This window comes from Peromyscus californicus, unplaced genomic scaffold (assembly GCF_007827085.1).
Source record: "Peromyscus californicus insignis strain IS unplaced genomic scaffold, ASM782708v3 Scaffold_4__1_contigs__length_199733344, whole genome shotgun sequence".
Taxonomy (NCBI): Eukaryota; Metazoa; Chordata; class Mammalia; order Rodentia; family Cricetidae; genus Peromyscus; species Peromyscus californicus.
Genome location: NW_026294562.1, coordinates 157,209,372 through 157,229,366, shown reverse-complemented (window position 1 = coordinate 157,229,366; position 19,995 = coordinate 157,209,372). Strand labels below are relative to the sequence as shown.

Below are 19,995 nucleotides of genomic sequence, written 5' to 3'. Positions count from 1 at the left end.
GCAACAAAAAAGCAAACTAGGCCACCTGTGAAATCTCTCTGGGAAACATGGGCAACCCAGTATTTGGGATTAATATCCTTTCTTTAAATTTATGTGTCTGGGTGTAATACCTGTCTGCTCTCTCTCTCTCTCTCTCTCTCTCTCTCTCTCTCTCTCTCTCTCTCTCTCTCTCTCTCTCTCTCTCTCTCTCTCCCCCAACCTGTGTCCTCTGCAAGAGTAACAAGTGCTCTTAAACACCGAGCTGTCTCTCCAGCCCTGAAATATCCATTTCTGCGGTTGTTCTGAACTCCAATCTGAGTCCTGTTTCTCTTCTGTCACCTCCTCCAGCCAGGATCCACCCCCGCCCAATATCACTAATAAGACTTTCCTGTCAATGAAAACCATTAGGAACTCTCTAGGCTCTGCCTCCTCCTCAGACACATTCAGTCCATGGATGAATGTCTTTCTGGGAACCCGGCGGGCAGGGAACCAACCTTTGCTCTTTCCCTTCCCACCTGACCATCTGTTTTCCTGGCAGGCATCATCTGACACCGCAGCCTCCCTGGGAGACCAAAGAGCCTGCAAATGACCCAGGACAGAACTGCCAAGTGACTGGTCCTCTCCACCTCTGGTTTGGGGTGAGGTCCCTTTTTGAGAATTTCATCTGGACATTACAAACTAGCCGGAGGTCTCCAGGTAGAGATCCATGTTGAGAGAGTGACTAAACAGTAGTTATTTCAAAGCCCAAGTCTCTTTGTCTTCTTGGAGTCTTTATTTTGGGTGACAGCTCTCTTCAGAGGGGACAGATGATGCATTTGGGGCCATAACACAAGGCCAGAAATTCAAGATGGGAGACCGCAGGAGGGACAGAGAGATGGAGAGTTCACATTGAAGCAGGCTGTTTCTTGGTTCATGACAATTTATTCTCCAATCAAGAGCGATCCTCCTCACTCTGCCGAATCATACAACAGACCTCCCCCCATTACATCAAGAAAGAGGAGCCCGTAACAAACAGCATTACGACGTCACAAATCAATTTTATTGAAACCGTATTAGGGTTCAGTAAAACTGAAGGATCAGACACCAAAGAAGAGGAAGCCAGGGGAAGAGGAGACAGCACACCAAGATTTACTTCTGAGTGCTACAAAATATTGAACTAAAAATAACATTAAAGACGAAATTTGTAATGAATCTCAAGCTGCTAAATTCCCCCAAGGCTGAGTCTGCCAAAGGCTTCGTGGCAATCCTCTGTTCTTTCCTGTCTTTATTTAAATATTTTATACAGTTGTCTATGTTCATGTGCAGAGCGAACTGTCATTTATATTTCAGTCCACTCTAAAATGGATCTTAGGCTACCTCAAGCTGAGCTGCGTGCAGCGTGGGGCTGAGCTGAGAGGTAGGCTGGAATGGGGAGAATAAATGAAGACTGATACTTAATGTACTTTTTGTGTACTTTTATTTCCCTGTCATGTTTTCCGCCTTAAACCTGATTTGTAATTCTATGGGTTTTGTGACATTATGATAAGATGCGATGCACACAAGACTCCCATTTAGCAGGGACATTGACGGGCATTTGAGTTAAAGAGAGTGGTTGACGACAGCGAAGCTGGATTCGGACCCTGCGGCTTAATGTGTAGCTGAAGAAGTTGCTGCGTCTGGAGGCACCGTATTTCATGCTTTTCTATACATTAGACTTTGCCAAAGTGAGCTTTTGGAAGAATAAAGCATTTCCAAGATAAATTCAATTTTCGCTAGTGTTGAACTGAACTTTCTATGTCACTTACAGATTCGCTCCAGGTTGGGTAGAAAAGTGCATTTTCTTAGTTTATGAACCAAGCAGAAGGGGTGAGAGTCGACAGCAAGGGCGGGAGTGGGGAGAGAGGAAGGAGCAGTTTGGGGCAGTCGGTGGGGAACGTCTTGAGGAGGAGGTTCTTCCTGGACTCTGTGTATCAAATAGAAGCAGGCAAAGAAGCAGGGAATGGAAGCCCAGTGGGTTCTGCAGAGGGACTGGGGTGTCTGGGTTGACAGAGCACAGCATCCACAAAATCAGCCATGGAGTTCTGGGGAAATGAAAACAGTGGGGGTGGGCTTCCTGGGTCCTCATCCCCTCAGCACTTCAAGGGTCACCAGGCTGACACCTGCAGGACTGCCAGAAAGAGTATGTCCTTCCTAATGCCAGCTGAGGGCCAGAGCTCCACTCCCTTCTCTCAACCCTTACCTCTGATCATCCCTGAAGAGAATACCCTCCCAGAGCAGCTAATCCCGTCACCATTGGTGACTCCCTTCAGAACCCAGAGTTCTGGCAGCATGCCCACTACCATCTGTACATTTCTTAAGACAGCAAACAACGGGTCATGGGGCGATATGTGGGAACCGAAGGACAGCTTGGGGAGGAATGCCCACAATCCCCATGCTGGCTTCTCCTTAAAAGTCAGAGATCCAGGATTAAAATAATGACACCTGTATTCTCCAAAGCAAGATGGAATACGCTGAGTGGGAAGGCTCTTTCTTCCTCTTCTACACCACCCTTAATCCTACATCCTTCCGTATGAACCTGTCGTGTTCAGAAAACATGGCGGTCACACTTGGACCGGTTCTACATTCATCCCAACACAGCTTGCTGTGTGTAGAGGAAAATCAGACAACCTCCCTCTAGTGAGCTCTGTGCTAATCCCCTGCAAAATAAATATACTAGGCCTCAAAATTTGTGAAAAGAGTCAGTATTTGGAAAGGAGAGCTTTATAGATAGAACTAATTGAACAAATCCCAAATAAAACCAGGTGGGCCAATCACAGACCTTCTTATGAGAGACAAGACAATGTGAAGATGCTAAGAGACTGAAGTCATCCATCCACAAACCAAGGGATGCTTGTGCCATCAGGATAAGTGAAGAGATTGTCCACCATATCTTTGGAGGAAGTGGAGCCCTGGTGACATCTTGATTTCAGGCTTTGGACCTCTAGAACTGAGTATTAGTCATGTTTCCTTTGCTGTGGCAAAGTACCTGAGAACAAGGTGGGCAGGTGGAAGGGAGGGAGGGAGGGAGGAAGGGAGGGAGGGAGGGAGGGAGGGAAGTTGATGTAGTAGCTAGAGAGATGGCTCAGTAGTTAAGAGCATTTGCTGCTCTTCCAGTTTGGATCTCAAACTCAGGCAGTTGCCCATAACTCCAGCTCCAGAGAATCCAACACCCTCTTCTGGCCTCCATGGGTACTCTTACACATATGGCATCCACACACAGACTCATGAACATACAAATTAACAGACTCACACACATGAATATTTAAAAACTGTCTTTAAAAATGGAAGATTTAGTTTCGTTCATGGTTTTGTGTGTGTGTGTGTGTGTGTGTGTGTGTGTGTGTGTGTGTGTGTGTGTGTGTTCATGTTCCAGTGTGGGCATGCTCACATTTGTGTGCTGTAGCACATATGTTGAGTCAGAGGACAGTCTTGAGGGCTGGTCCTTGCCTTCCACCCCATTTTGAGACAGGGTCTCTTTGTTTTTTTGTCTCACCTGTGCCAGGCTGGCTCGCCTGTGAACTTCCAGGCATTCTCCTGTCTCCACCTCCCATCTTGCCCCAAGAATTCTGAGATTACAGATGCACGCTACTGCCCACAGCTTTACATGGGTTCTGGGAATTTGAACTCAGGCCCTCAGACTTAAACAGAAAGTGTTTTACTCTCTGAGCCATCTCCCCGGGTCATCAATCCCTGGTCTGTAGACTGCACTGTTTGCTACAAGAGCTTGATGGAACAAAGCTGCACACTTGATGGTAGTAGCAGGGAGGGAGAGAAGGGGACTAAGGGCAAAATAAACTCTCCAAAGCCACCCCCACAGACTTTCTCCCTTCCCCATCTCAGACTGGCCCATTAAGCTGTAGAGTAAAATTAATGGCATTAGAGCCTTCCTTATCCAATCAACTCTCAGTGGCCCACCTCTGAACATTGCTGTTCTGGGAACCAAGTGTTCCACACATGAACTTCTCTGAAGGACATTCTAGATCCAAGCCAAGGAGAAAAAAATGGCTGCATTTTAAAGGCCCCCCCCTGCCTGCCCGCCCGCCCGCTTGTGGTGGTTTGTTGTGGAGTCCCCAGAAAACAAATTCTCTTCCTTTCCTTAGCTTTCTATGTCAGTGGGGGTGTGTCAGCATCATTCTTACAGGAATGCTGAGAAATGTGGCCATGTCGACGTGGTGGGGGCAGGGCTGGGACTGTGCTGACACTCAGTGGCATGGCATTCCTTGTTAGTACAACACACTCTTTCTAATGGCTACATTGTCTGGGGATGATTCGGGTGGCATCACCCTTTCCTTCTCCTTACAGGGATGCCTAGACTACCCTCAGGATCCATGCCTTCCGGAAAGCCCACAGAGGCCTTCTCCTCATGATGGGGTGACCTCAACATCAAAGTCTGTCAGATCCAGCACCAGCTGCTTATTGGTTGTCTTATGGACCCCTGAATTTCACACACAAGACTGAGAAGATGCTGGCCTCAAAGTCCCTTCAGCCTCAATGCACAGAATCTCACTCAGGCAGTTTGAGTAATGAAGCAAATTCTGTTGTTCAGAATCACAGACTTTAGGGGCACCTAAGCGGGGAAGGAAGCCCTGCCTTCTCCACATGCAATCTGGGACCGGGTCTCTCTCTTTGCTCTGCCTCCTTCTGTTTCCCCCTGAAGACCAGCTGTCTCACTCCTTTGGAAAAGAGGATAGAAATCCATGGATCCCATGGATTGTCCTTAGCCCAAATCCTTGCCTTAACTCAAATCACCTACAAGGATACAACGACAAGCCACAGCTTGAGTCAGGTTGTCTGTCCACTCTACTTCTAGTCCATGAAGCCCACAGCGAGGCAGTCACAGAGTGCAGCATGGCCCTAGTGTTAGTCTTGGGATCTGAGACTCATTCTCAGGTGCAAGGACACAGGGAGGGGAATGAGCAGGGGAAGTTTTCTTCTTGCCCTGAACATCTACTGTATGGTTTGAATCTGACACTCAACTTGGGATGCTGTGTTCGGATGTGTAGCCTGGCAGGAGAGGGCACGCTCCTGGAGGCAGGCCCCTGTGGTCCACTTTTGCTGTGTGCCTCCACTCTCGTCCTCTGCTCCCTGAACAGTCCTGATGTCTTCCCTGCCATGAGGAACTGACACCTCTCGGAAGCCATGAGCCAAATAAACCTTCTTGTCTTGCATTTTTTCTACCAGACATTTTGGTACAGAAACAAGAAAATCAACTAATATGAACACCCATCATCCCATTTGACTCCAAGACTCATGACCAGATGAGCCTCTTGAGAAGTTCAAGCTCAGCAGAACCCTGCCCAGTCAGGTCCCACTGTTCCTTGATTCTTTATTGGGACTTCACAGCTTGTCTCATAATAGAGGGCTGTGTGGATGGGGATGAAGAATGTGGTCTGGACTAAAACTTCAGCTATAGACTACTCTTTTGTGAGGTGGATAGACGGCTCAGCAGGTAAGGGAGTTTGCTGCTCATGCAGAACCTTGGTTTGGTTCCCAGAAGCCATGTTGGGCAGCTCCAGAAAGATCTGACAACTCTCACCTCCATGGGCAACAGCACTCGTGAACATGCACACACACACATGGATACACACACACACACACACACACACACACACACACACACACACACACGCGCGCGCACACATGCATGCACCATGAGACATATGGCATGTGAGATATCTGATTGTCCTGGTTCTCCAGCCTTCAGAGGCCTTACAGGAGACCAAAGCCTGATGCAATCAGGGAGACCAAGGCCTTACCTTTTCTCTCCCCAGTACACATGACCAGGATCATAGTAAACACAGTAGAGGAATTCCTGGACAGGGTTCCCACAGCTGTGTCTCCTGGCATCCATCTCTCCTTCCTGTCTCATCAGCATTCTAGGCCTCTGTTTTTTCCTCTGTAAAATGGATATCTTTGTTTAAGACAGTGTCTCAATGTGTAGCCTGAGCTATCCTGGAACCCTCTCTCCCTCAGCCTCCCAAGTACTGAAATTACAAGTATGCCCAACTTTAAATGACCACAGGCAAGCCAGTTTCTGGATTGTTATGAGTATGCATTGATAATGAAATGTTCAACATACCAGGGTAATGTAATTCTGGGATTATCAGGTTCTCAGGGCAAGGCCTTGATTTTACTTGACTCCAAGGCAGAAGTCCTTCCTGGTGGGGGCTCACAGCCCCCGGGACAAACATCAGTGTGATTTCTGCAGTGGCCCCCATGACCCTGTAGTCTCCTGCAGAGAGGAGTCAGACACTAGGGAGGGGGTAGGAACAGGACTAGGCAGCCCTTCTGTCTCCTTGTGGTTCTGCTGGGTTAATCGCCAGTGGGAGCAGGCCTGCCCCGACCTCTTTGTGTCCTCTTAATCGCTTTTGTGTTTCGGCACTGACCCCAGGCATCCATTTGACTCAAGAGCCTCTTTCTGGTCACAGAACACAGGCATTGGTGAATGAATCTGCCTCACATGGAGCATGTATGAGGTGATGATGAACTCAATAGCCTCCAGCTGATCAGGGGAGGTGGGCTGCACACTACCCTGGAGCCCAGTCTGTGACCCCGGGGCTCTTCCTTAGCAAGAAGGACACGTGTCCTGGGGAAATGACCAAAAAGTGGGAGAGAAGCGCAATGAATACCTAAGGGGACATTCAAAAGACCAGCTTCTTGCCAACGACAAAAGGAATCGCACGTGGCAGGCAGAAGAGCAGCCCACAAGACAGCAGCAGGTCAAAGGACTTAGAGTCTGTGAATGTCGTTCTGTAAGCAAAGAGGTCACTCTAGGTCCCCTCTTAGGTCATTAAGGGAGCCTTACAACACAAAGATGTGAGGTAGAAAGACAGTGTTTGGTAGGGCCTCGTGACTACAAATGACCACAGAAGAGGGAGACACAAGCCTCTCCTGTAGAGACACATAATCCTCACACTTGGGATGCTGAGGCACAAGGATCATGAGTTTGAATACACCCTGGATTTTTCTAAGGTGGGGTAGATTTCACACACACAGGTATACAAAAGAGACGCCACTGAAGCAGGACAGAGAGATTTGAAGATGCTGGCCTTGAAGAGTGAATGATGAAGCCACTAATCCAGGGTTTTTAACAGCATGACAAACTGTGAGAGGCAGGGAACAAATTGTCCCTGAGATCCCCCCAGAGGCCAAGGCAAGTCTACACCTCGGTTGATGCTGGGGGTAGTGATTTTAAGTCTCTGGCCTCTAGAACTGTAGAGAATTAGTGTGCGTAATTTGAAGTCACCAGATCTGTGGTAATTCAGTGCAGCACACACAGGAAGCCAACATACCACACAGGACAGATCTGTCACCCAACAGGTGCAAAGGATTCACTGCCTACAACAACAACTCCCAAGGGCACCAGCTGCGGCTCTGTGTTCCCAAGCTCCACTTCTCTTCCTCCTTGGGTGTCTTCCAAGTTATTCTCCTCAGTCAGTGTGAACACCAAGGGAAAAGACCTTGTTCTGTACGTTCCTATCTTCCTGACACCTGGCAGTGCCAGGCCCACAAGAATGGGTGTAAAGAGTTCCTTGTGCATGGCTTGGTAGCATGTGCTATAATTTCAGTGCTTGAGAGAATGAGGCAGGAAGACAGTGAATTCCAGGACAGCCTGGGCTACATGATGAGGCCCTGTCTCAAAACAGAGTCCACTGACTGATTGCCTGGTAGGCAGATGGATCCCTGCATAGACCAGTGGTTCTCAACCTTCCTAATACTGCAGCCCTTTAATACAATTCCTCATGTATGGTGACTCCAACCATAAAGTTCTTTCGTTGCTACTTCATAACTGTAATTTTGCTACTGTTATGAATCATACTGTAAGTTTCTGATATACAGAATATCTGATCTGTGACCCCCATGAAGGGGTTATTCTACCACCCAAAGGGGTCATGACCTACATGTTGAGAACTCACTGACATGAAGGGTGGATATTGGTCCGAAGGAACCTGCCTATTGACCCACTAGCTTGGGCCATATATGCCTACAAATCTTTTTTTTTTAATGTAAAATAGAGGAGACCTCACACTTCCAGTTGGGTAACGGAAGAAGGTTCTAGAAGTTGTATGTTTAATGGTTTTATTTTAAAGGGTCCCATTCCTGGGCCACCTGCCGTGGGCCTAATGGGACTTTTTGGCTGACCATAAGTGAGCCAATGGAATTGAATGCTACTTGTCTGCCTGATCACAGATTTGATTTTCTAAAAATTATTAGGAATGACGAATAACAGGAAATTATATGGCTCCATCTGAGGAGGAGTATGTGGGACGAGACCTTAGTTGAGATCCTTTGGCACTTGTGTAGATGCATGATAGCTGAAACAGTTGCTGGGGAGGAGGCAGGGGACCTCAGAGAAAACTGTTTCAGGATGAATGCAGGCAAGTTTCTGTGTAAACACATCTTTTCTGAGGGTTGGCGATTATTTCTGAGAATTACACATTTTCAGAATTTGCTCTGGTGGCAACAGCTGCCACTCCAAAAGCCGAACGCTGAGCCAAAAAAATATTGTGCTTTGAGTTGAATAGTCTGCCTTTGGAAGACAAACATGACTTCTCTAGGAAGCCCATCACCACTCAATGTGTCTGCCCACTCCTCGCAAGGGTCCCAGGTCCCAGCAGGCTGCTCCATGCAGAGATGGGATCCTCAGATTGCCTCTTCTTCCAAGAACATCAGTGGCTCACTGTAATTAAGGACCAGGCTCTCATTTAAGAGTTCACAGGGTGGACAGCAGAAATAAAGGAGGTAACCACCTGAAAGCATTCTGCTGGGAGATATGGGGTGCTATGGGAGCCTCCAGAGGGCTCTCTACTCTCTGTAGTCCTCAGTCTTCCCATCTGTTGAATGAGGGAATCACTCTCTACTGGTATGGACTGCTTATTAACAGAGGTAATTGAAAAGCCTTGAGGTAACGCATGAGCTGCTCATTAAATAGGACCGATCGCCGCATGTGAGATGCGAGTCCAGGCTGTAGTTCTCTTTCTGTTGCTGTGGTTACATTGAGGGTGGAAGCTGCAGTTTGAATTCTGGACATTTTTCACCTGTTTCTTGCATTTTACTCATCTTTCTCAATAAAAATGCGCATACCTGAAGCTCAGAGTGATAGGCAAGCACAAGTAGTTAATTAGTGCTCAATACTGTTTTCATTTATCCAAAGCAAAGTGATCAGAGGTCTACAGTGTCATCATGACAAACAAGTTCCTTTAGTTGAACAATTGTATTAGACAGAAGTTCAGATGTCAGCTGGACATGGGGGCACATGCCTGTTGCCCCAGCTTCTTTGGGGACTGAGGCTAAAAAAATGGCAAGAAAGATCCCCTCCTGGGCTACATACTTGATTCAAAACCTTAGCAAGCTCTTGCATCCTAAAAATGAGAATAAAATAGGGTTATGGTGTAGCTCAGGGGTGGTATGCTTGCCTAGTGAGTGTCAGACCCTGGCTTTAACCCACAGGACTGAAGAAGAAGGAGCAGAAAATAAAAATGATGAGCGAGAGGAGGAAAATGAAGTAGAGATTTTAGAGGATAGTGCTCTTAGAATGCTCTCCTCCACAGTCCCAGGAACCCTTCCAGCTCAGCTTTCTGTAAGTCTTTCCTTTTAATAATGCATTATTATTTTAATTGATACAAAGCAACCGTGCATATTTATGGAGTGCACGTGCGGTGTTTCAATGCATGTACAGAATGAGTAACGACCAGATTGGGATAACTGGCAGACCCCTCACCTCAGACGTACATCACTTCCTTGTGTTGGGAACATTCAAAATCCCTTCTGCTTGCTATTTTGAGCAAGTTGATGAAAACTACTGTTAGCCTACTATGTAGCGGCTATTTGTCCCTCCCTGCAACTGCAAAGAGCAGTTCTCAGGCCAGGCCTTGCTCCTTCTCACCCCACAGGACCTGGCCTGCACTGACATCAGGCCACCCAGCACACTGACCATCCTCCATTCCCTCTGACATCTTCATCATTTGACACCATAGAGGATGCTGCTCCCGCTCACACCATCAATGCCGGAGCATCTTTTGCTTCCTTGACACGTTAATACTTCCATCAAAAGACATATATTTGGGTGTATGTGCTATGGCAGAACCCAGCAAGTTTCTCCTTCTGCCTGTTTACATTAAAAATCCTCATTACAATTCAAATTACTTTCAAATTATGCTCATCTGGATTGCCGTGCTTTATAAAGACTCCCAGGCCTATCTCTTTCTGGGGTTATAAGTTAAAATATTTTTATTATGATAAAAACTGCTTTAAAGATTCCGCAGACATTTGCTAAAAAGCAGTGGGTAAGACAGCTTCATGCTGTATCCACCCCTCTCTCAGCCCACAACGCAAGGAAAGGAAACTGAGGAGGAATGAAAGCAGCTTTGGGGATGAAGGGGAGGCTTTAGCTGTCAGTCAGGGAAGTGGCTAAGGGCCAGTGCCGCACTCTGGAATTAGGGCTAACTCATCCACTGTTGACAGTGTGGAGAATGTCATTGCACTGACCTCCTTCCATAAGAATTCTTTGAGTTGAGTAGTGGCATTCACACCCAAGGCCAGCATTCAGAGGCTGAGGCATGAGGATCTCCAGTTTAAGGGCAGCCTGGCCTACCCAGCAAAACCCTCCTCAGAAACAAAACAAAACAAAAACCATGGACAGATGTGCACTAGCATTGGGATGATTCCCTCCTGACCTGGAACAGAGAGGGACCCAGAGCCTCTGATCATTCTCACGTCGACACTTGGTGACCCTGCAGTGGGAGGAGAAGACTGTGTGTGCTTCTCAGATGAGTCAGCCCAAGAGATGTGTGCCAGGTGTGCTCAGGCTTAACCCCCAGCAGCAGGCATCAGTTCTCAAGTCATCCTCAGGGAGCTGTGTTCACGTCCAGGGGACAAGCCAGGTCACAGTCAGAGAGGCCTCTGAAGTGTGGTCTTACACGTGCGTGCGCCCGCGCGTGCGTGTACACACACACACACACACACACACACACACACACACACACACACACACACACAAGCACACGCACATGCACACACACACACACACATGCACACACACTCAAAATCCTGCTCAATGGGCCCAACTGTCTATCCCTGGTCAAGGTACATGCTTCTGTCCAAATCAATAGTGAAAGCATGAAAAGTCACTAATGTGGGTGTTTACAGAATATTTTCCCCCAGTACAGAGGATTTTGAACCTAGGATCCAGTGCTTGGTAGGTATGTACTCTACCACTGAGCTACATATGCATACATGCATACATCTAAAAAGCTCACATCCTGATCCAGCTTGGACCTCCCACTCCCCTAAGCCTTCATTCACCCGTCTCTTGCCCTCCATTACCCTCCACCCCCAGTTTGCTCATGTAGATCTCATCCATTTCTCCATCGCTGGGCAATCCCTGTGTCTTTCCTAGGGTCCTACTTACAAGCTAGTCTCCCTGGAGCTGTGGGTTGCAGTCTGGTTATCCTTTGCTTTACATCTAGTATCTACTTATGAGTGAGTAGTGTTTGTGTTTCTGAGTCTGGGTTACCTCGCTCAGGATGATATTTTCTAGTTCCATCCATTTGCCTGCAAACCTCATGATGTCATTGTTTTTCTCTGCTGAGTAGTACTCCATTGTGTATATGTACCACATTTTCTTTATCCTTTCTTCAGTTGAGGGGCATCTAGGTTGTTTCCAGTTCTGGCTATTACAGTTAGTGCTGCTTATGAACATAGTTGAGCATGTGTCCTTGTGGTATGATTGAGCATTCTTTGGGTATATTCTCAAGAGTGGTATAGCTAGGAATTGAGGAAGATTGATTCCCAATTTTCTGAGCTAGATCAGGAACACAGTGGGAGAACAAGCAAAGAGATACCATGATAAATGAAGACACCATGAGACTAAGGAGAAGCAGAGTGCTAGGGAGGTTCCCAGGAATCCACAAAGATGACTCCATCATAGACAACTGGCAATTGTCGAGAGGGTCTCTGAGCTGACCTACTCTGGTGATGGGATGGCTGAATACCCTAACTGACATCATAGAACCTTCATCCAGTGACTGATGGAAGCAGATGCAGAGATCCACGGCTGGGTCCCAGACAGAGCTCCAGGAGTCCAATCGACAAGAGAGAGGAGGGATGCTATAAGCAAGAGCTATCGAGACCATGATTGGAAAAAGTACAGAGACAACTAGCTAAACTAGTGGAAACATGAACTGTGGACCAATAGCTGAGGAGCCCCCATGACACTGGACTAGGCCCTCTGGATAAGCGAGACAGTTGTTTAGCTTGAACTGTTTAGGGGGCCCCCAGGCAGTGGGAACGCGACCTGTCCCTAGTGCATGAGCCAGATTTTTGGAGCCTAGTGCCTATGGTAAGACACTTTGGGCAGCCTTGGTGCAGGGAGGAGAGGCTTGGACCTGCATCAACTGAATGTACCAGGCTCTACTGACTCCCCATGGGAGACCTTGCCTTGGAGGTGGTGGGAATGGGGGTGGGTTGAGGGGAAAGGCTGGGGGGTGGGAGGAGGGAGGAGAGGGGGAATCTGTGGTTGGTATGTAAAATGAATAGAAAATCTCTTAATAAAAAAGAAAAAGCTCACATACTGTCCTAGTTTGCTGTCTGTGCTGTGATAAAACACTGGCCAAAAGCTACTTAGGGGAGGAAAGTCTTCATTTCAGGTCACACTTTCAGGCTGAAGCCTATAACTGAGGGAAGTTAGGCAAGAACTTAAGGCAGGAACTTGGAGCAGAAATCAAGAATGACGGGTGCTTACTGATCTCTCTCTGCCTCTGTCTCTGTCTCTCTCTGTCCTCCCTCCCTTTCTGGTTCAATCTGGTTCTGGGGTTGTCTTTATTTATTTATTTATTTATTTTTCTTGAGGCAGGGCCTCACCATGTAGCTCTATCTGTCCTGTAACTCACTCTGTAGACCAGGCTGGCCTTGAACTCACAGAGATCCAACTGCCTGTGATTCCCAAGTGCTAGGATTGTAAGTATGTGCCACCATACCTGGCAAATGAAGATATTTGCTTATTTATCTATTCATTTATTCATTGTGACAGTTTCTCACTATGTAGCCCTGGCTAGCATGGAATTCACTGTATAGGCTGGCCTCAGACTCAGAGATTTGTCTACTTCTATCTCCCAAGTTCTCAGATTAAAGGCCAGCACCACCATGCCCGGCTCAGCTAGTATTTTAATACCATCTAGGCCTTTTTGCCTGGGGATGCCTTGTGGCCCTCCCATATCAATTATCAGTCAAAATAATCTCTCACAGACATGGCCATAGGCCAACCTGATTTTGGCAATTCATCAGTTGAGGTTACCACTTTCCAATCCCAGGTTGTATCAAGTTGATAATAACAGCTAACCAATGTATATATAAGCCTATGTGTCTACCTACATAAGTAATGTATATTACAGATAGTATGATAGAATTCATTCTTGAGACAATTTCCCTGAATTGCTCATGCTGGCCTTTGAACACTGGATCCCCTGCTTTACCTCCCAAGTTGGCTAGGATTATAATCACGTGCCACCACGCCCTGTGTATTTTCCTCCTGTCTTCCTGTACCTGTATATACACAAGCCACGCTACACACAAGAATGATGATGCTCTTTTCTTTTCTTCTTTTCTCTGTGCTGGATTGAGCCCAAGCCTGACAAAGTGCTTTGCCACTGAGTCATGCCCTAACCCGTATTTTAATTTGTGAATGTGATTTTTTTAAAAAAAGGATGGATTTTAGAGTCACTAGCCACACATATGTAAACTTTTCTTCCCCAGGTTCTGTTCTGTAGAACCTGCTTGTATAATCCATTAACAGGTTGTCAGGGAATGTGCCTTTTGGGGGATGAAGGCCAGTTTATAGTACCCTGACCAAACTCTCCACCCTCCCTCTGTTTCCTTCTGTTGTTTTCCCAGGAACCCATCTGCCTCCCCCACTCTGCCTCTGGCCCATATGACTAATTCCCTCTAATTGTCATGGATCAAATAGCAGCAAAATAATTCCAGTTGCCTGTCTCCTGTTTTCCAATTGTCCCTCTGTTATACGTCTAAGTAAACATTTGTTCTGCTTATCGTTTCTCAGCAAAGACATGAATCACTCGCCCAGAAGAAACCACAGAGGCAGCTGTTGCCGATTAGGAGCTGACATTTGGGAACGGGCCTCCTAAGTAGGATTCCAGAGTGAAGCATGCTTTTGACTGGTCCTTCTCCTAGAAGAAGAAGCCTAGGACACTGCAGGACACTAGCAACAGGGTCTGCCCTACTGTCTCCTAGAGGAATGCTGGACTGCGAAATGTTCCAGCTTGGTGTGGTGGTACACGAGTGTCATCTCAGCACAGGGAGGCAGGGCCAGGAAGACTGTAGAATTAAGTCCATCCCAGGCTGCATAGGAGACCCAAGAAAGAATAGAGGGAGTGGAGGAAAAAGGATGGGGGGCAGAAGAAGGAAGGGAGGGAGGGACAGAAAGAAAGGCGGGAAAAGGGAAGGAGAGGGAAGGAGGACATACTTGACCTTTCTTCTAGCCTCTCTTCTGTGGGGCAGTTCGGGTAAAGAGTTGGAGTTCAATAATAGACATTTCCCCTCATCCCTCTGATTTGGGTTTTCATTTTCCTCCGTTTTCAGTTGGGTCACATACTCATCTTCCAAAAGGATATGACAGGGAGTCACAGGGCTCAAAGCTGGAGACACTGCACCCAAGCTCTATGGGATCTTTTAAGGAGTGCCATGCTCTGGCTCTGTACCTTGGGTGGTGTCTTGGTGTCCCTGTTTGCAGACATGCAGCAGAACAGATGCCCAGAGCTCTCTTCCTCCTTCTCTTTCATGTCTTTTGAAGTGTTGGCTGCTCACTTGATAAAAAAAAAAAAAAAAAAACAGGCTTTGTATCTCTGCTCAGTCTTCTTGCTTTATTTAGCTGTGGTTGCTGCTGCTGTTCTTGGTCTAGGATATGCTTATCTGGGAAAGCCTTTTTTTCTGGCTTACTCAACCCAGACACCATTATTACATCATCAGACAGCTATTAGGATTGTACAGCAACAAAGGGGGAATTAAGGCAAGAAAAAGAAGACAAGAGCTCCAGGAAGTGGGGGACCAGTGGCTGCCAGAGCTAAAGCAAGTCCTCAAGTTGGAGTAAGGACTAATGTGTAGTCACCCAGGCAACAGGAGCAGCTGGAGCATCAGGGAACAGACACAATGCCTCAAAGACAAGAAGCTCAGACGCCAGATCTGTGGATTAGCTGCTGTGTTTGACCTTGACGAAAATCTTCCTGAGAGGCTGTAGGTGGATATGAAGAAACTTAACCACATGTACTGGAAAAAAAAAACCAAACAAGCAAATATAAATGAATTATTGTTGGCTTTAGGAAAAAAACAAATGAGAATGGCATTAATTCAAATCATGCTGCTTAACTCAACAGTAAACTCTATGAACAACAAATATTAATTTAACAGAAGCATCTTGGAAAAACTAGGGAGAGGAGACAGGAGTAAGAAGGCTGAAGTGGCCCCCTAGTGAAAACTGGGAGCTAGAACTGGAAGCCAAGTCATTATCATGTTGTTGATGCTTTGTACTGCTGGGGTGGAACTTTAGGCCTTGTGCATGCTGGGCAAACTGTTCTATCTCTGAGCCAGGCCACCAGCCCCTCACTGGGGGATTCTAGGCAGGGGCTCTACCACTGAGCCACACCCTCAGCCCTTCTCTGGGGGATTCTAGGTAGGTGCTCTACCATTGAGCCACACCCCAGCCCCTCACTGGGAGATTCTAGGCAGGTATTCTAGTGCAGAGCTGTATTCCCAGCTCCTTGGAAGCCATGTCTTTAGAAGGACTGTTCAATCATGCTACTTTGTGGGGACCCCAGAAATGCACCTTTCATATAAAGCAATTAGTGTACATGTACATTAGGAAAATGGAAGGGAGTGTCCAGCAACAGGAAAACTGTTTTGACCTAGGTCTCATACCTGGGATAATCAATCAGCTTACAAATGAGGAATGATTGACTTGGCTCATGATTTCAGAGGTTCTGTCCATGGCTACTTGGCTCCATTGCCTCTTGAAGCAGATCAATGCAAAAGGAACTAGTCAGTGTGGAACAGTATGTGTGTGGAGGGGCATGACATCACAGAGACATCACTTCATGCCAACCAGGAATCAAAGAAGCAGTATGGAAAGGTCCAGGTTTGTAGCATGCCTTTCAAGGATGTCACCTCCTGCCATGACCTGTCCCTGTAACAAAATATCTTGCAGGCAAACTATGGTTGGAAAGGTTTATTTTGACTCATGAAGTCAGTCCATCATGGTGTGGGGCGGGGCATGGTGGAATGATTCCATTCATAGCTATGAAAGTGTGAGGCAGCTGGGGACATTGTGGCAGACCAAAAAGCAGGCCAGCCAGGAGCAGAGGTGGCCATCAACTCCAAAGGCCCACCCCTTCTTCCGGCCAGGTCCCAACTATTAAAATCTCCACAGTGCTTAAAACAGCACCATAATCTCAGGACTCAGCACCCAGAATATGACTCTGTGGGGGACATTTCAGACAAACCACAATAGCCTATTTCCTTCAGCACAGCCACAGCTCCTAAAGGTACCCACGTAGTACCATCAGCTGAAACCTTCTACACAGGAGCCGTTGAGGGGTGACATTCCAAATCTAAATCATGACAAATTACAACAGTGTTTACCTTTCTCAACAGGTGATAAATCACACTGAACACTCTGAGTTCCTGTTACTTCCTCGAGGTCAAGGGCATCCAACAAGTTCTTCATTCAGAGGGCTCCATTGCCATAGTCGTAAACCATATGTGACCAGATGGTTCTGCTCCACACCAGGGTCTACTGGGAGCAGACAGATTCAAGCTAAGCTTTCCAGTTGCCCAGATTGCCACTGTGACTTTAAGGCCATATCCAAAATTCAACTGATGTTTGGAAGTGTCAGTCAGCACTTCCTCAGTCCAGAAGCAAGATCAAGTCTCTAATGTCACAGGCCTTTGGGGAAAGCTGGACAAACTGGTTCTAACCAAGCATTGAAGACCTAGATAACTTAGTGCTAAAACAGGTTGGGGGCCAAGCCCAGTGAAGGTCTAGAAGAGAAGCAGGCCAACACATCCCACACTCTGGCTTGGGCTCACTCTCCTGGAAACTTTTGAGGTCTGCTAAGAGGAAGACCAAGGGTTAAGAAGTCTCTCCCCGACTTTACCCCGTGACAGGCAGGGCTATCGGCACTGAGGGGCACTTTTCTTCCTTTCATTCCCAAGGAACAGGCCCAGATGCTTTCGTCTGTACTTACTTTAAAGCCTACTCGTGATCCTCCCATTGGGATGGTCTACTGCCAATCATGTCTTCCCTTCCCCTGCAGGGAAGGGTTTGGAGGGGAGACTCACAGGTCCAGTTGCCTGCAGCCTGGATATTTCTATGGGCTGGGAAAGAATAACCTCTAAAACACAGCTGCTCATCTCAGTCACTGTCTTAGTTACTTTTCAATTGCTGTGATAAAACACCATGATCAGGGCAACTTATATAAAAATGCGTCTATTTGGGCTCATAGTTCCAGAGGGATAAGAGTCCACCATGGTGGGTAGACATGGCAGTGAGAGGCAGGTATGAGTGGAGGGAGCGGGCAGCTAGGAGTTCACATCTTCAAACATAAGCATGAAGAGGAGAGAGGGAACTGAAGTGTGAGGATTTTCACTCTCAAAGTCCACTCCTAGTGATATACTTCCTCCCGCAAGGCCACACCTCCTAAATGTCCCAAACAACACCAGTAACTGGGACCATGTATTCAAATGCCTGAGGTTGTGGGGGACATCTCATTCAAACCACCACAACCTCCTCCTCTTGTTCCAGAGCCATGCATTTGAATCTCGTGTTCTTAATGTGACTATAAACTCCGAAGTGTGGATTCTCTTAGGGTGAGCTATACCAACAGATCCTGGTACATAAGTGATCAATACAGCTTATTTCTTATTCACATATCAGTCTTCAGTGGGGGCAGTTGTCCATGTGGACATTCAAAATTCAGGTTCCCTCTGTTCTGTGGCTCCACCTCACCCTGTTTTCACTTAACCAGGCTAGTGGAAGAAGAAAGCACTGAGGAGGGGTTTCCACGGAGTTAGAACATACAACTTTTGCAATTGTCCATCGAACAACTTAGGTCAGTATTTAAAATGGATTTCAAGTGAGAATAGGAGATGGCATTTACCTGTGTCCCTGTTCTAGATTCATTTCTGTTGCTGTGATAAAAAATAACCTAGCACAACGCAGCTCAGGGGAGGAAGAAATTCATGTCAGCCTATAATTCTCAATCATAGTTCATCACTGTGGGGAAGTCGAGGCAGGGACTTCGCACAGCTTGTCACATCACAACCACAATCATGAGCAGAGAGAAATGGGTGCACGCATTCTCGATCGCTTGTCTGCTTGTGTTCAGATCTGTTTCTCCCCTCTTACAGTTCAAGATCCTCTGCCTAGGGGATGTGTCACCCACACTGGCCTGGACCTTCTCACATCAATTAACTTAATTAAGACAAGCTATCATCCAGACATGCCCACAGGCCAACCCAATGTAGACAATCCCCGAGACTCTACCCAGGTTATTTTAGGTTGTGTCAAACTGACAATTAAAGCTAACCATCATAGTCCCAAAGAACTATTCCTTGAGTTACCATTCCTCCCCTGAACTCAAAGAACAAAAGGACCTTCAAAGAATGCTCCATGAGAAGCTGGCACAGGCTGAGGCATTGAATAACCTTATGCATATCTAACATAGAGGAGACATGAGGCTCAGGACTAAGCTCCACCTGGAATCCATCAGACCTGTACCCTCTCAGATGAGGCAGGCCTGCAGCCACTGTGGTTACCTCAGCAAACAGATCGAAGGCTGGTCTTTGCAGCCACACTAACCTCATCCTGGCCTCTGGCCACAGAGGTCACATCTGTGCTGAAATCCATCCCATAGCGTCAGGCAGGTGGGCATCAATCCCCCAACTGAGATGTAACTACAATAGGAAACTCTGTAACTTTTGCTCATCTATCTTGAGGCAGTCTCACAGTCCTGGGCTGAGTGATGAAGAAGTGGGCTGTGTCCTTGAGAGAAATCGAGAAAGAACAGAGGTAAATAGACTGCAATGCACTTTTATAGTCAGTGGAGGGAAAAATAGTACTCAAGAATGTGTTTATCCCCTCCCTCCCTCCCTCCCAGAGACCCTCCTCTCTGCAATCTCTGCCCTCTGCTGGTGCTTCTTCACTTCCTCAAATAGCCTTTTGCCTGTATCCTGGGTCTATGCTAGCCAGCTGGCTAGGTACCTCCATGCTCTGGAAAGAACCATGTAGTGGAGCCCAGAGATCATTTTCAGACCCTCACATTCAAAATACAGATATTTGAACCACACCCCGCCATTGCCTGTCCCCACTATACCCTCCCCCACACACGGCCATATCTGTGTGGCCTGGATAACACACAGTATCCTCATTTGTCCCCTTGATCTTATCTGTGTCTCCGGAGGTAATTCTTGGTGATGTGTATGTGGTAGCCCAAGTCTGTGATCCCAGAACTGTGGAAGCAGAGACAAGAAGACCATGACTCCAAATATCTGTCCAACACAAAAATAAAAACACCACAAAAAAACCTGAAAAAATAAAAACCAACCAAACAAACAAACAAACAAGGGTCAATGTTAGAGCACTTGCCTAGAATTTAATCTACCAATGAGGGGATAGGGTGTAACTTGGTGATAAAGTACTTGCCTAGAATTTACCATGAGGGTCTGGGGGTATTGCTTCAGTGGTGATGTGCTCAAGGTTCTGGGTTCAATTCTTAGCACTGGAAGGGAGGGAGGGAGGGAGGGAGGGAGGGAGGGAGGAAGGAAGAAGGGAGGGGGAGGGAGGGTGTGAGAGAGAGAAGGTATGAGGGAAGGAGGGAGGGAGGGATGTTAGTTAATCCAATCCGCAATCCTGTCTCTCCCATCTGAGGGTCTCCACTGGCTTTCATGGACTCATTTTTTGACTCTGTTATCTATCCTGTTTTCTTCACAGCA

The 19,995-nt window shown here is 47.0% G+C and overlaps 1 long non-coding RNA gene across 11 annotated transcripts in view; it reads right to left on the bottom strand.

Annotated features, from left to right (window-relative positions):
• Window positions 1-833: 833 nt before the first annotated feature.
• Window positions 834-19,995, bottom strand: part of LOC128095604 (uncharacterized) — a 42,897-nt gene continuing 23,735 nt past the window's right edge. For 4 of the 11 annotated variants that reach the window (XR_008213277.1, XR_008213275.1, XR_008213274.1 and 1 more), the window contains exons 3-7: window positions 18,863-19,512; window positions 16,645-16,798; window positions 15,925-16,015; window positions 5,754-15,276; window positions 834-2,983 (exon numbers count right to left, since the gene is read on the bottom strand). This is a non-coding gene — a long non-coding RNA (uncharacterized LOC128095604). The remainder of the gene's footprint in view (window positions 2,984-5,753; window positions 15,277-15,924; window positions 16,016-16,644; window positions 16,799-18,862; window positions 19,513-19,995) is intronic. The other 7 variants (XR_008213270.1, XR_008213271.1, XR_008213267.1 and 4 more) reach the window with 7 other exon arrangements.